The 12,801-nt window shown below is 43.1% G+C and overlaps 1 protein-coding gene across 2 annotated transcripts in view; it reads left to right on the forward strand.

Moving 5' to 3' along the window:
* The window catches only part of spata5 (spermatogenesis associated 5), a 334,835-nt gene that overhangs the window by 234,288 nt on the left and 87,746 nt on the right, over positions 1-12,801 (forward strand). The gene's annotated exons all lie outside the window — the stretch shown is intronic.

Genomic DNA, 12,801 nt, shown 5'->3' on the forward strand with positions numbered 1-12,801 from the left:
CACCTGCAACTAGCATCGCAACTGGCTTTGACTAAAAAATTACCGATTTTTAAAACGGCAACCTATTTTTAGTCGCGGCCGGTGTTGATTTTTTTGAAATAATCGCCAGAACATAGAAGAAGCGGAAACCACTTTCGACCATTAGGGAGACTGACAAAAACCTCCGGGAACCGCACGGAAACATTGGGTGGGGCGCAAGGTCTCCAGAGGTTTCCGTTCAGGTTTCCTAAGTGGGACAGGGGCATAAGATCCCTCTACCCTATAAAGTCCTTTGACTATTTCACACTTCTCAATTGGATTGTGCATTCTCCCACTCCCAGCCTTCGAAACTCAGGGGAACACAATTGTATCTGTGTAACCACATCTCATGACTTAGCTTCTGTACCTCGAGTATTGGAGATGAGAACACCAATACCTGACCGGGAATTAAATCAAAAAAGTAGACCCCTGACCCATTTAGATTCATAGATCCCTGACCCATTTATCTAATGACATAAATCAAATAATAATGTACGTTAGATATGTGCAGACCAAAGGGGAGCTCCCTTGTCTTCCTAGTTCATGTCTGTTAGCTACACAGAACTGTCATGTTCTGGAAAAATGCATAAAGCATTAAATGAAAATCAACTGATTGCATGGAAGCCCTATATTAATTTTATTATGACGCGTAGTGGTTAATATTGGCTTTGTGTACTTTAAGAGGACAAAACCGTTCAAAGCTTGTGCTGTTTAATGGGATTTGCAGTAACGAACAGGGACTAAAGGCCATTTGTTGTCAGCTTAATCTGACCTGAAAAGTAAGCATTGAATAGGACCCTTGACAGGTGATGTTTCATGCGCAGAATGTGCAGCAGACTTCCATATGCTTGCTGGTACAAATGCCCTCTTATTTGGTTTAATCTGAGTGGGTTGTGGGAAATGATCCAAATCAGAGATTACTCAGTGTGTAGCAGGGAAAGCCCATAAGTCTGCACAGCTGGGACTTAATATTCCGTACACCATTCCTTGGGACCGAGTATCAAATATGTTTGTTATCATTTGACACTTCTGTTTTTAAAGTGAAATATAATGTGTCATTATCTTACAAAAGAAGGACTTTACTGTATAGGACTTTGGGGGGGCTGCATTTCCTGGGCAAAATAACAAAATTAGAATTCTTTACATTTCTTTTCTCTTCGAAGTTGAGTTCTTAGCAGTTCCACCAGCTGCAGGCTCCTGTAGCTTTGTTGTCTTGTTGCAGTTCAATGGAGTATTTAAAGCGGTCTTTAGAAATTCACCGTGTCTGTTTCTTCACAAGTCAATTACCAAGATTGCTAATATCTCACACGCACATAACTAACAAGAAGAGCATGTTCAAATTAATGCACAGGCTTGTATGAAGCAAGAGCGCAGTGAATGACATTTACTCTTGTGTAGTGGCTAGATAGGGAATTCCAATAACATAAGTTTTAGTGGGTTTGATCTGCGTAAATATCATCATTGTCCTGACTCTTTGTAAATTATATTTAGTGTTCTTCATTTCCCTGAACATACTCACAGCAAACCGAACATCATAGTAATCTCAAAGCTGGTAGGTTTGAGAACAATGAAGAGAGGGATGGGCGAGAGCTGGTTTGGGGGTAGCAACAGGGGGCTCGGACAAAACTCTGATTATTAATAACCAATCATCTGTTATTTGCACTTTATCATTTTATTTATTCATGTGTGTATATATTTATATTATAGTACTAGACTAAGTGGGACCCGTTGGGTCCCAGCATCACACGGGAGGGCTGGTCACCAACGCAATATTCCCCCTCTCCACCAATTCCAATACTGCTCGCCAGTGGGGGGGGGGGTCTGTTGCGCTAGTATGGGTGTTGCGGGCTGAAGGTACTGGTTTCCAAAGGGCTAGTATAGACATTGTGGGCCGTATGGATGCTTGGGCAGGCATCCAACTATTGCAACGATTTTAAAAGCCAAGCCAAGGCCAACAATTGGGCTGCAGCCACCCGACAACCAAAATTCATTTTGTGAACACAAACTTTTTAAAAAGGGCTGCATCCACTTTACACCCGCATCGAGGGGACTCACCGTGGAGTAGACGTGCCTTCAGTGTTATTCGCAGCTCAGAGAGCCGTGACCCTCTCGCTTCCTGGGTCTGGCAGAGACTAAGTGAGGCACGACACTTCCTGGTTTTATAGTCCCTCCCCCTGCTGCCAGCGGGGGCAGCAGAGAGAATGGGGAATTTTGTAAAAACATTAATATCTCTCTCATTTTTCATTCGGAAAATATCCTCCGCACTAATACGGCGGAGGGGGGCTCTGAGCGAGGTGACGAAAAATGAAAGCCGTAGGTGGCGGCGTTCTCTTGGAAATCGCAGCACAGTGGGCCAAAAGCGGTCAAGATCAGAGATTTAGTAATATAGATATGAACACACTGATCTGTTTTGTAGTAAATGCCTACTATGTTCTGTGTGCTGAAGCAAAGCAAGAATTTCATTGTCCTATCAGGGACACATGACAATAAACTCACTTGACTTGAACTTGAACAGACCTCAGTTTCACAAAACAATCCTCAGTCTCACATTAATCAAATGGCTGCATGGTGACCAAGAACATTCAAAAGAACAACATAGTAATCTCAAAGCTGGTAGGTTTGAGGACAATGAAGAGAGGGAGGGATGGGAGAGAGCTGGTTCGGGGGTAGCAACAGGGGACTTGCAACTTTTGGCAGAAGTGCAGGTGCAAATGTCAACAAGATAGTCATTGATATGCGCTTCAACTCTGGTTACCAGCCTGATCCTCTTTTCAATGATCGCCATATCCATGGGGAGGTTTCTATATTTTACACTTCTAAACGCTAATTCCCCCAGGAATGATGACAGCAAAACTAGCTCCAAAGTCGTGCCTTCCTTGTGCACAATCATTCGTGACTGTGTGGTGCCCGCTGCATCCACTGGGAAATGGCTCTTAAAAGATGAATGTTTCTGTGGGAGATGAAGCTTTCCAGAAAATGTGGTTGCTTTATAGTTTGACTGCGAATGCCAGCATGAAATAAACTACAGTAAACCCGCAATTTAATGGACCCCTTTATAACGGGTTTTCTCCATATCCGCTGAATCTGCTATTTTTAAGAGCCCTATCTAGCTCTCTTTTGAAAGCATCCAGAGAACCTGCCTCCACCGCCCTCTGAGATTCAGATTCAGATTCAGATTCAGATTCAATTTTAATTGTCATTGTCAGTGTACAGCACAGAGACAACGAAATGCATTTAGCATCTCCCTTGAAGAGCGACATAGCAAACGATTTGAATAAAAAATAATAAGGGGGGGGGGGGTGATTGGCAGTCACCGAGGTACGTTGTTGAGTAGAGTGACAGCCGCCGGAAAGAAGCTGTTCCTCGACCTGCTGGTTCGGCAACGGAACCTGCTGGTTCGGCAACGGACAGAAAATTCCACAGACTCACCACTCTCTGTGAGAAAAGGTGTTTCCTCGTCTCCGTTGTAAATGGCTTACCCCTTATTCTTAAACTGTGGCCCCTGGTGCTGGACTCCCCTAACATCGGGAACATGTTTCCTGCCTCTAGCGTGTCCTTTTCTGTATTAAGTAGCATCTGCTTTTATTTGTTTCTGCTACATACAATGACAATAACTATCACGGCATATAGCACACAATCACCAACCACGGACACCATTCCTCCCTCCACTCCCCCTCAAGGTGCCTTACAACGAGGGTTTACCATGTGTAGAATAACTTTACAGATTTAGTTTTTCTAAAACCCTTCCATCTCTCTGCAGTCTTTGTATTTTTTGTCCAATGTGAATTGACTTTATCTGAGTAGTGCCCTGTTCTGTCATTGCTGTATAATCAACTAACTGATCAACACAGGTAATATTCAGATTCTGATCACTGTGCAGATGGTGATTAGTGTTTGGCTCAGTCTGCAATTCTTAACGTGCACCAGATAGTATCTCTGTGAGCATCCTTGTGATTTTCACATGCAGGCCCAACCTGCCTGCCGAAAGAGTCGTGTACTTCCCGACAAGCCTCGTGTTTGTAGATGTTTAGTGATTTTAGGAAGTTTAAGTATGTGCCAACTCTTTGATTGCTGAATGATCTCTTTCTAATCAATGCAAAACCAGTGCAAAACAAGGCGGGCAGCTAGTTAACAGTGCGAAATATCGGGCATGGCTCATTTGAATTTTCAAAACTTGGCTTGGGATCAAATTCCAAAAGAAAAGTGAATGTTTGAACACTGATCAAGACCTTGTGACTATTTCAATTCCTCCAATGCAAAAAGGTCTATTGGCCATAAATCACTGTTTTTAACTCCATGGCTTTTAAAGTAATCCTTTCCTGTGAAATATTTTAGATCCTCTTGGCTGGGAATAGGCTCAGTAATAGTGAAAGTTCATCTGTTCCTTTGTCCAAGCATCATAATCAATCCAACAATTTATTTTCATTCCAATGCCTTGATGTTAGGAACACATTTCCAAATATACCTCATCCACTGTATGTTTTTTCATATGATTTCTTTAAGAACATTAAATAAATTAGATTAAATTTGACTATAACAAAATTATCCTAGACTATTAATTAGCCAGAGCCTACAAGTGACCTCAGAAGTATTTCTATTATGAACACTGAAAGTAAAGGGCCTGTCCCACCAGCGTGCGACTGCTTGCGGCAAGCACGACCTAACGTGGTCGCTTGAGCCGTACGGCCTCACGGGGCCGGTCCCACTTCGATCGCCGGTGCTGTATGGAGTTGTGCGGAGTTGGTCCCGACATCGCGCGGGGCTCCGAAAACCTGACCGTGTTCAAAAATTCCGCGCGGCAACGGTCTGCCGGCCTCAACGCCGTACACAGCGCCTCGACGGGCAGTGTCTCGACGCCGTACATCACGCGCGAACTTCCCGCGGACTTCGCTCAAACTTCACGTCACTCGCTCGACCTCCGCACGGCCCCCCGCTTCCGGTTTGGTCGCGCTCGCCGCATACAAGCGCATGTTGGTGGGACCAGAAACTGTGAAGAAAATAAATGATGTTCAACTTTAGAGTAATCACCGCAGTTGATTAGAGACACAAGAAACTGCAGATGCTGGAATGTTGAGCAAAACATAAAGTGCTGAAGTAACTCAGTGGGTCAGGGCAGCACCTGTGGAGGGAACGGAGAGGTAAGATTTTGGTTCATGCTAAAATCGAGAAACTGATAAAAGTGGTTAACAAAATAACAAGGGTCAGTTCTGAGTCATCTATTTACTTTCTATATCAATAGTGAAAGGAACCAAGTGGGTTTTAGTAGATGGAGCATATGTGGCTGACTGGTATGAAGAATGAAAAGCTGATTTGTTTATGGAGGTGACAGCTGTTGAATTCTAGCTTTCAGATGCATTTGGGAATCTTTGTATTTGAATCACAGACAGTTAACACAGATATGCCTGCGTTATGGAGGCAGATGGTATGTTAATCTGTACTGCATGTGATTGGAATATAAGAGGAAGGAAATATCGCTATGATAAACACGAGTATGTTTGCGACAACACTTGGGCTGTTTTGTGTACAGTTTTGGTTTTCTCACTAAAGGAAGGATTTGCTTGAATTTGTGATGGTGAAACAAATGTAATTAGATCAATGTCTGGACTAAGAACACTGTCCTGTGCCAATATTTCCAGCAGTGCCCTTGGTCCCTAGCACAGCTTAAATATCCAAATATGTGAAAATAAATGCTGTGATTTCCTAACTGCTGAACAATATCTGGATGCTGGTGACAGCTCCTATTGCCTTTCTACCATCTACTTCACTGCTCATTACCTATTCATTGTCAGTCAATTAATCCACCTCCTCATTTATACTTTTATTTTTCACAGTCATACCCTTCAGTGAAAACTGATGCACCAAATCTATCCACTATTCTTGGAGGATGTATTGCTATGTCCTATTTATTTGGTCTTAACCTTTCTTTATTTTATTTTAACATCCTAAAATTATGTACATTTTCCTTTTATTGCTCAACTATCTTTCTCAGATTGTTTAACCATATAACCATATAACAATTACAGCACGGAAACAGGCCATCTCGACCCTTCTAGTCCGTGCCGAACACATAATCTCCCCTAGTCCCATATACCTGCGCTCAGACCATAACCCTCCATTCCCTTCCCGTCCATATAACTATCCAATTTATTTTTAAATGATAAAAACGAACCTGCCTCCACCACCTTCACTGGAAGCTCATTCCACACAGCTACCACTCTCTGAGTAAAGAAGTTCCTCCTCATGTTACCCCTAAACTTCAGTCCCTTAATTCTCAAGTCATGTCCCCTTGTTTGAATCTTCCCTACTCTCAGTGGGAAAAGCTTTTCCACGTCAACTCTGTCTATCCCTCTCATCATTTTAAAAACCTCTATCAAGTCCCCCCTTAACCTTCTGCGCTCCAAAGAATAAAGCCCTAACTTGTTCAACCTTAGTTACTGAAACCCAGGCAACATTCTAGTAAATCTCCTCTGTACTCTCTCTATTTTGTTGACATTTAAGAAGGAACTGCAGATGCTGGAAAATCGAAGGTAGACAAAAATGCTGGAGAAACTCAGCGGGTGCAGCAGCATCTATGGAGCGAAGGAAATAGGCAACGTTTCGGGCCGAAACCCTTCTTCAGACTTCTTTCTCAGATTAATCTTTATTGCTTTTCCTAGAGAAAATGCAATAGAATAATATGCTGATTTTGCAGATGATTACTAAATTGCTGTGGATTTTCTGATTCTGGCCGAACCGGTTTTAGTAGATAAGGTGCAAACTCTCCCTAATTTTATTTTTTAAGTGGAAATATAAAAAATTGAAAAAGCAGAAGGTGGGTGAGTCGGTATCTGAAGCAGTACTATCAAAGTGACTGAGTGTATCCAGTGAAATGAAACAGTGTTTCCCAGTCACTCCCCTCACACAACACAGTATTATATTCTCCTCATTTGACATGCAATAGCCTCTTGCTTTTTCCTTTAATTGTGAAGCAGAGTTGAATTCTCTCTAAACAATTCTTCATCCTAACCTGTACGTCATCAAAATTCTGAAGCAAAAAGCAGTTTTTTGTTGCTTCCATGAGGGCAAATGTGTTATCAACATAAAAGGTCCCGATTATTAAAAAGTCATAGCTAACATAGTTTTTCGAAGCAGAGTCTTGACTTAAAATGAGATCATAAGCCACAATTAACATGCACTGCGTGACTTCATTTTAATAGAAAATCAGATATAAGGTGCAATTTGTGCAATGCATGTCTGGAAGATAGTCCTGTCATTTTAAATGTGAGTGCGTGGCTACAGGTAGCACAGGTAAGTCGTGCACAAGTAGCTTCTCATAGCGCTTGAAAGGCCGTCTATGACATTCATCAAAGGAGTCATGCCTGAGCAGGTGTTTAAGAAGGAACTGCAGATGCTGGAAAATCGAAGGCATAGAAAAGTGTTGGAGAAACTCAGCGGGTGCAGCAGCATCTATGGAGCGAAAAAAATAGGCAACGTTTCGGGCCGAAAACATTCTTCCTTTTCCTTGGTGGAGTTAATCGTTGATTGAAGACGTGGATCTTCCGGCGGATGAAGTATAGTTGGGGTCCATTGCAGGTCTGGCTGACTGCGGCCCGAAGTTTCGGGAGAATCAATGCGAGGTCCTGCTGGTGCCGGCACATCGTAGCCAGAGTCGATCTCAGTGCCCGGTGGGTGAATTGTTGTGTATGGCGGTAGATAGCCGCCATGCGGTAGATGCGGTATCGATAGTCCGGCTTGGGTTCGTACCGGGAGGTAGGGAACTGGAGCTGGAAGAAGGGTTTCGGCCCGAAACGTTGCCTATTTCCTTCGCTCCATAGATGCTGCTGCACCCGCTGAGTTTCTCCACCACTTTTGTATGCCCGAGCAGGTCCCAGGTTCTGGAATCAAGCAAGGAAACTGTCTTGAGGCAGGCCAAAGTGGATGCAGACTGTTTTACCATAAAATGAATTCAAACCAAATTTGTCCCATTGCTAAGAGCAGATATTTTCTCTATAAAGGCCTCAAATTGCACGCTTTTAAAAGTAAAATGCTGGACACATGCATTTTCAATCTCTGGAAGTCCCACTCCCACCTCATCCTGGTTATAATCTCCACTTCCTTGAAAGTGGCATCACAGGTCGATGGGGTGGTCAAAGAGGCTTTCTGCACATCAGCCTGCATCAATAGACAATAATAATAATAATAATAATAATAATAATAATAATAATAATATACTTTATTACAGACTCAAGGTCCAGACAAGGGGCAACATTACATTAAAAATGCATTGCATATTAAATATCATCAATACATATAAAATCTTGGTATATCACTTATAAAAACATCATAATTTATATATTTTTTAAACACAATACTTAAGTTAAAAATCCAGATAAAAAAGATGACCAATGTCCTACAACGAGACAACGTTACCAGTGTCTCCACAACTGGGATTCGTAGCGTGTAGTGCTGACCCTTATGTTTGTCAAGGCCACAATAAGTGCATTTTTAGAGTCATTTATCCTGCAAATGAATTTATACATGTGATGTCTTAGGATAGCTTCTAAAGTGCTGACTCCTGCAGCCACAAACATATTACTGGCACTACACCATCTAGGTTTCCTTAGCAGTGTTCTCATGGCATCGTTATATGCCACCTTTAGTCTCTACAAACTTGTCTTTCCATAGTTCGACCACATATGCGCAGTGTAGAGTGGTGTGCAGTATGCTCTAAATAGCGACATCTTCACCACATCTGCACATGCAACAAATTTACGCAAGAGGATATTCGCCAATAGACAATAGGTGCAGGAGTAGGCCATTTGGCCGTTCGAGCCAGCACCGCCACTCAATGTGATCAAGGCTGATCATCCCCAACCAGTACCCTGTTCCTGCCTCGGGAACATGTTTCCTGCCTCTAGCGTGTCCAAGCCCTTAACAATCTTATATGTTTCAATGAGATACCCTCTCATCCTTCTAAACTCCAGAGTGTACAAGCCCAGCTGCTCCATTCTCTCAGCATATGACAGTCCCGCCATCCCGGGAATTAACCTAGTAAACCTACGCTGCACTCCCTCAATAGCAAGAATGTCCTTCCTCAAATTAGGGGACCAAAACTGCACACAATACTCCAGGTGTGGTCTCACTAGGGCTCTGTACAACTGCAGAAGGATCTCTTTGATATCGATATTCGATTCAGTCAGTATATTTAGTATAGAAGTTGAGAGGTCATGCTGCAGTCCCATAAGACTTTTGTGAGACCACATTTAGAGTATTGTGTTCAGTTTTGGTCACAATGTTACAGGAAAGATGCCAATCTGAATTGGGTGCAGGTAAGATTTACGTGGATGGTGTAAGGACTCGCGGGCCTGAGCTATAGGGGGAGGTTGAGCAGGTCAGGACTTTATTGCTTGGAGCACAGGAGGATGAAGAGTGATCTTATTGAGGTGTACAAAATCATGAGAGGAATAGATTGGGTAAAAGCACATAGTACTTTGCCCTGAGTAGGACAATTGAGAACCAGAGGACATAGGTTCAAGGTGAGGGGGGATAGATTTAACAGAAACCTGAAGGGTAACTTTTTTATACAAGAAGTCGTGGGTGTATGGAACGAGTGCCAGAGGAGATAGTTGAGGCAGATACCATCGCAATGTTTAGGAAGCATTTAGACAGGTACATGGATAGGATAGGATTAGAGGGATATGGGTCAAACACAGGCAGGTGAGATTAGTGCAAGTTGGTTGCTTGGACAAGTTGGGCCGAAGGGCCTGTTTCCATGCTGTATGACTCTATGTAAGACACTGAAGTGCTGAAGTGAAACAGCTGATGGCCACCGCCATCTCAACCACCTGTCGGCTGAACCCATTTCTCCTGTCAGCTCTCCCCTTCTATTGATCGATCACTAGCTCTGTTCTTTAATGTTCATTCCTTTGGTTGCCTGACCCCTGACTGGCAATCCATCAGCTATCTTATCTCTACCCACTCCCTTCCATCTGGTGATGTATGGTTACATGGTAATGGGGAGACCAGAACTGCACACAGTGCTCCTAATGCCGCCCAGCTAAACTCCTATTAAGCTACATCACAACATTTTGACTCATAAACTCAAAGACCCGACTGATGAAAGCAAGCATACCATATGCCTTTTTTACCGTTCTATCTACTTGTGTTGCCACTTACATGGAGTTATGGACTTGGACCTCAAGATCGCTCTGTACACTTTTATTTTTTTATTTTTTTATTTTATTTATATAGCAGGTTTAAATCAACTCGCATTGAAACCAAAGTGCTTTACATAGAAGAAATAATTAAGTTTCCGTACATCCATAGAAAAACATTTAAAAAAGAAAAATGACACAACACATTATAGAATTCAACATGAACGTCCCCCCCACAACAGAATCAACATTTTCCACTGTGGGGAAAGGCATCAGAAAGTCCAGTCCTCTTCCTCTGTGATCACCCGAGGTTGGGGCCTATTTGTGGCCTCCGATGTTTTCAGGCCCTCTTGCTGGGAAGATGGAACTCCGGCATTCGGGTGAACTCTCCTCAGCGGCTTGGAATGTCTGGAGCGGCCGCTCCCTCCCCGGAGACCGCGGCTCCCGTAGTCCTCAGGCCGCGCTGGTTGGAGCTCCGACTCTGGCCATCTCGGATCCCAGGCACCGCGGTGTTTTACATCAATGCCGTTAAGGATTTTGCAATCAATGTATATTTTCGCCTTACATTTGAACTCCTAAAGTGCAAAACCTCACAACTTGCTCGGATTAATCTCCACTTAGCATTTCTCCACCCATTTCTGCAGCGGATTAATATGCCCTTTGACAGCCGTCTTCCTCACAGTTTATGGCACCAGCAATCTTGGTGTCATCTGCCCCTGTCCCTCTTAGGAAACCTGAACAGAAACCTCTGGAGACTTTGCGCCCCACCCAAGGTTTCCGTGCGGTTCTCGGAGGTTCCCGGAGGTTTTTGTCAGTCTCCCTACCTGCTTCCACTACCTCAAACCTCCGGCAACCACCTGCAACCTCCGGGAACCGCACGGTGACCTTGGGTGGGGCGGAAAGTCTCCAGATGTTTCTGTTCAGGTTTCCTAAGTGGGACACCAACCCATTTACATTGATGCCCAAGTCATTTTTATATATCATAGACTAAGTGGGGACCCGTCGGATCCCAGCTTCACACGGGAGGGCTGATCCCCCAATATTCCGCCTCTGCACCAATTCCAATATTGCTGGCCAGTGGGGGGGGGGGATTTCTGGAGCGCTAGTATGTGTATTGTGGGTCAAAGGGGCTGGTTTCCAGAGGGCTAGTATGGACATTGTGGGTCGAATGGATTCTTGGGCTGGCAGCTCAGTCACTGGACGGGCAGCTCAGTCACCCAGGCTGTTGTGCGCTGAAGGGACTAGTATGGACATTGTGGACTGAATGGATTTTTGGACTTGCAGTTCAGTAAGTCATGGCTGGTGGGCTGGCAGTTCACTAAGTCATGGGTGGCGGGATGGCTTTTCACTTACTCATGGCTGGTCCATCTCCCCTCAACCTCCCCCCCCCCATGCACTCTTAGTGGCTCTCCAACAGCGCAACCATTCCTGCCTATTAGGTTACTATTGTGATGAAGAGCACACAGGCATGGCAAGTGGAAAAAGGATTTATTAAAGTTTAAAATGTGAATGGTGAAAATATAACAACAATTCAAATGGTAAAGATGAGATTTATTAAGTTATTTTTTGTTTTGTCTCTTGCTGTGTTCTGCTGCTCACTGCCTCTTGATAACAATTTGCTTTTGATATAAAAAAAAACAATTTTAATATAGAGAGATTAAGCGGTCAAATTTTAACACAGAGAATCTGAGAATTTACCTCAAAAGTCATCATGGAGTGCAGGCCGCAAGTCCAACCTCACAGCACTTCAAGCAGAGTGCAGGCCACAAGTCCAACCTCACAGCACACCAAGCAGAGTGCAGGCAGAGTGCAGACACTTTCTGCAAGCATTTTAGAACCAATAGACACTTTTTGCAAGCATATTAGAACCAATAAACACTTTTTGCAAGCATTTTAGAACCAATAGACACTTTTTGCAAGCATTTTAGAACCAATAGACACTTTTTGCAAGCATTTTAGAACCAATAGACACTTTCTGCAAGCATTTTAGAACCAATAGACACTTTTTGCAAGCATTTTGGAACCAATAGATACTTTTTGCAAGCATTTTAGAACCAATAGACACTTTTTTTTTTGCATTTTAGAACCAATAGACACTTTCTGCAACATTTTAGAACCAATAGACACACTTTTGCAATAGCATTTTAGAACCAATAGACACTTTTTGCAACCATTTTAGAACCAAAAAAGACACTGTGCAAGCATTTAGAACCAATAGACACTTTTTGCAAGCATTTTAGAACCAATAGGCACTTTCTGCAAGCATGTTAGAACCAATAGACACTTTGCGCAACCATTTTAGAACCAAAAAATACACTTTTAGCAAGCATTTTGGAACCAATAAAGACACTTTTTGCAAGCCTTTTAGAACCAATAGACACTTTTTGCAACCATTTTAGAACCAAAAAAAAGACACTTTTTGAAAGCATTTTAGACCTAATAGAGACCATTTTTGCAACCATTTTAGAAAAAATAGGCAATTTTTGCAAGCATTTTAGAACCACATTTAGGGCACTAACAGTTGAGTAGACACATGTTCAGTGTTGTTCACAGCTCAGAGAGACGTGACCCTCTGGCTTTCTCCATCTTTCAGAGACTGAGTGAGGCACACCACTTCCGGGTTTTATAGTCCATCCCCCCTCCCACCAGC

The sequence above is a fragment of the Leucoraja erinacea genome, chromosome 1 (assembly GCF_028641065.1).
Source record: "Leucoraja erinacea ecotype New England chromosome 1, Leri_hhj_1, whole genome shotgun sequence".
Lineage (NCBI taxonomy): Eukaryota > Metazoa > Chordata > Chondrichthyes > Rajiformes > Rajidae > Leucoraja > Leucoraja erinaceus.